This window comes from Diadema antillarum, unplaced genomic scaffold (assembly GCF_040938485.1).
Source record: "Diadema antillarum isolate AM-2024a unplaced genomic scaffold, OU_Dant_1.0 seq00001850_RagTag, whole genome shotgun sequence".
Lineage (NCBI taxonomy): Eukaryota > Metazoa > Echinodermata > Echinoidea > Diadematoida > Diadematidae > Diadema > Diadema antillarum.
Window position 1 is genome coordinate 1 of NW_027272522.1, and position 4481 is coordinate 4481.

Sequence of the window (4481 nt, forward strand, 5' to 3'; positions counted from 1 at the left end):
GGCGAACATAACGAATGTACCTCTATCACGTGACTCTGTTTAGCCAATCACTAACCGGTATTTGACTAACCCATTTAATATTACATAATGTAGTACACACATAGTTGTGAGAAAGTCTGTTGACCTCGAGGGCATACAGACTGTAGTAGCAGTGAGAAAGTTTATTGACCTTCAGGGAGTGTCATCGTCGCTTTGTATTCCCCCCCCCCCTTTTGTCATCTCTGTTATCTACTACCTTCTTGAAATGCCTTGTATGCACTCATACGTGCGCCAGTTGCAGCATTCTTGCAACATGACTATCAGTCACTAAAAAAGTTACTTTTTATTTTCTTATTTGTCACTTTTTTTATGATAAAGATGTTTTATAAAGTTCATTGAGAATGGTATTATGCTCTATGAATGGAAATTATTATTATTATTATTATCATCATTTACTACAATTACTATTTATATTATTATTATAACTGATATTAGCAAAACAATGCTAAAAGCACAAGTCAGATGAAACAGTCGTGGTAATAGTGTGTTATTTTTAATAAGCATTAATATTATATATTTTGAAATTGAAGTAATTGTCCCTACTATTATTTTCATTATGCATGTGCACATCATTTTCTTTTAAATCATTGCTAAATGAATGGCTGTGTCCACATTGATGTGAATGTGCCATGTTATAAAGGTAACTGTCTCAGTAAAATAAAATCCACGTCTCTTTACTCCCTCTCGCCTACGTCATGTGTTCTATGCTTTGCGTGATTGAGTAGAAGTTGGCAAATGCGTCGATATGATAATTATATAATATTTACTGGCCTCGAGGGAGATACCAGAAAATATTGCCCAAACTGAAAAAATATTGCCCGAGTCGAAGACGAGGGCCATATTCTTTCAGTGCGGGCAATATTTATCTGGTATCTCCCTCAAGGCCAGTCAATATCATAATTATTACCTATCCCCTAGGTAAATAAGGAAAATATGTGAATACGGCTATACACTATGATATAGATCAAGCCACATTTGACTACCTGTAGATCATCGCCAACATGTCGAATAATTGAAAAATTGTTCATCAATGTATATCATTGAACTCCAACTTCAAAGATACATATGTAGTTGTAACAGGCGAACTTCAAACATCTGAACGCTTTTACACTTTATTTTTGCTTCTGTTTCAATTTGGAGAGTTGTAATAACTGATGGTCACTGTGCAGTTATTGAGCACAAATGGACATCATTTGACGCGTAGTGCTGCTGGAAGTGGTCGACGTATGAGTTGATTTATCGGTGTTCTTCTGCGGTGCGTGTAATCGACACGCAGCGACCTCCTTGAATGTTTTCTCTTCGTGGTCGATCAGAATGTTTACATGTAAAGCAGGGAGGTGGGAAGAGAGATTCCACTCCTTCTCTTCCCACCTCCCTGTTTTACAGTGCTCTCCTATTATAACGAACACGGTTATAACAAAATTCTGGTTATAACGAAGTAAAAATTTGGGCTGCAATGTCATCTACTCTAATGTTTTTCTATCATTTATTTGTTCAGTTATAACAAAATTCCGATACAACTAAAGAAAACTGCCGGTTCCGAGGATTTCGTTATAACAGGAGTCCACTGTATATGTAAAACCCCGGATGCTTGTGATATGCTCTAATGTCACCTGCTGAACTCCCGACCCTGCAAAATACCAACTGTAATTGCCTCGCAAAACTACCTCGTATAGGTAATAATATACAACGTACATCGAATATGTAACTTTGACGGAGGAAGAAGAGCTGCTAGCAGACTATACTTAATGCAGCACCATCACATAAGAGGCCCAGCCCACTCCACGTTATTTGTTATGTTTATATGCCATTAATGTATGCATATGTATATGAGAATATATATATATATATATTCAACACTTGAGAAAGAGCGAGTCGCTCGAAAATTTGTGTGCAGAAATAAACCGTTGGTGAATACAGTATGAACTTTGTTCCAGTTCTGTTTTTTTATCTTATATAAATATGTTATCGAGTTTGTAAATTAAAAGAACATGTACTCTGCCGAAACATCATGGCCATTTAATCTTTCAAATTAACTTTGCCTACAACAATTTTTCTTTTAATGTCAACTCCTTCTGTTTCCTCCATTTTGTTGGGTTATTACTGTGGTTATAGGGCACACCCTATGGTAGAATGTGGTTTTTTAAAATAAATGTATGTTTGTCATGCACTGCCAAGTATGCAGACAATTTCTTGCGTGCTTGTGGCCAAAATCTGAAGTATGCAGCATCTAATTAGGTAGACGTGAATAATATCATTTTCATTTTGCACGTGTGTTCATAAATGTTGGTATACAATATTAGAATCCTCATGTTGTTTTGAAAGTGGTGGTGGTGGTGGTATAGGGGTTGTTGGGGGTGGGGTTGACAACGTTTTCAGAACAATTGCTGTCAAGAAAAATAGGAAGTACAGGCACTGTTGTTGGTTAAATTTTCGATAAATCTCTTCGATCATTCTCACATTGGCGTATATGGACACAGCATTTGTGCCTGAGCCAACATTTTTTTTTTTTTGACAGTCAACTGCTTACTGTGGGTGACATTTGTTTTATCACTTTATCTCCTGTCTAACTGAAGTACAGGTGTCTTAGACACGATTACAATCGACCCGTTCACGCACTCTATATTGATGATTTTCAAAAATACCTTGTTGCAAGATGATACGAGAATCTTTAGATACAAGCACACACACACACACACACACACACACACACACACACACACTTACTTACACCCACACACACTAAACGAAAATGGCGCATTGCAATATAGCACTGGCATTTCCTAGGGTTTGTATGAAGTGAAATGCACATACATTTCCATGTAATTATTCTTGCCAGCAATTCTACATTCAAAAAATAGGGTTCATTTGAGGGAAAATATGCCGAGGTTTTGGAGATCTGGCAGTATGAACCGTCTTATCATCCGTCAGAGTTACATAAAACAGATTAATTGAGCGGATATTTTGTTAAGAAAGAAACAAAAATCATTTGACACACTGACAAGGATCATTATACGTCAATTCACATTTCCGTTGAACTTTGGATTCAAAGCAGTAATCCCCTTTTCCATGATCACTATCACCAACACCACCACCACCACCATCATCATCATCATCACCATCATCATCCCCATTATCATCACCATCGTCATGATCATCACCATCGTCACCATCATCATCATCACCATTATCATCATGGTCTGGTGTGTCCTCCAGAACCGAAAAGGATATGAAGAGCTCATTTGCAAAAGGGGTTAGATCCAATTTTGATGAAAATTGAGTTATTAGCATCACTGCACAGAATTTCATTGGAGTTAGTTACAGTGAAAATTTCAAACCCAGACAAACATTTAAATAGAAATTTTAGCAAAATTAGATTTTGATTTTCCATACATTTGTGTACAAATTCTCACAAACAAACCAGTTTTTCTCTAAAGTACTAAAAGTGGATCTAGCCCCTTTTGCAAATAAACTCCTCATATATAGAGCAAAACCGAAAATAATGATAATGATAAAACTGTAATACTCCATTTGTAAATTGTAATACATGTATCATGCTTCAAGATCTGTGAAATTTGTGGTCCATTGAACATCTTTCTCCATCTTTGAAATAAGAATTGCTTGGGCAAACTTTTATATGGGCATGAACGAATTCTCATATTTCTTTTTGAAACAATGTCACTTTTTGGAAATGTGCGGTCTGAACAAGCCTACTTGCACCCTCTCGATATATGCATACAATTGGTTGCAATTCACACTAATATTTACATAGAATATTTGAGAGCATCTGGTCTTTGTCTCTGATAGACGATAGTAGACCATCTTGATCTTACTATCAGACAGGTTATCAGTGAAGTTAAAATACAGGTCTCGTTACTCGGGTATTTCAGTTATTGCCATAGAATGGTGTGGTTAATCGACGAATTGAATAGAACAGCACGAATTACACATTACTTCAGTGCTCAGTACAGTGAAAGTAAACACATTCAAACAATAATTAATTCAATAGTCGCGTGTAAGATCATGACAGCTTCGTTTTATTTCTCAATTGTTTCTCTTTCACGCTTTTTTTTACAGGTTAACTTGAAAGGGAAACAACCTAAAAAATAGTTATTGATAAGAGGACAAGGTTAATAATGATGATAATGATAATAATACCAATCTATAAAGCGCAAAATCTATAGACATAATAATATTCTTTTGCGTTGCAAAAAGCTTCTGATGTACTTGATGATAATAAGCAGCTAAATGAAAAGATGTGTTTAGAGTCGTGATTTAAAGACAGTTGGGGATTTCCTGACTTCTAATGGTAGGCCATTCCAGAGTTTGGGAGCTGCACAGACAAATGATCTGTCTCCTAATGTTATTTTTGTTTTACGTGTTGGAATTTGTAAGAGAAGAGTGTCCTTGAAACTGCGCAAGTTATGAGTATGATTGTGAGA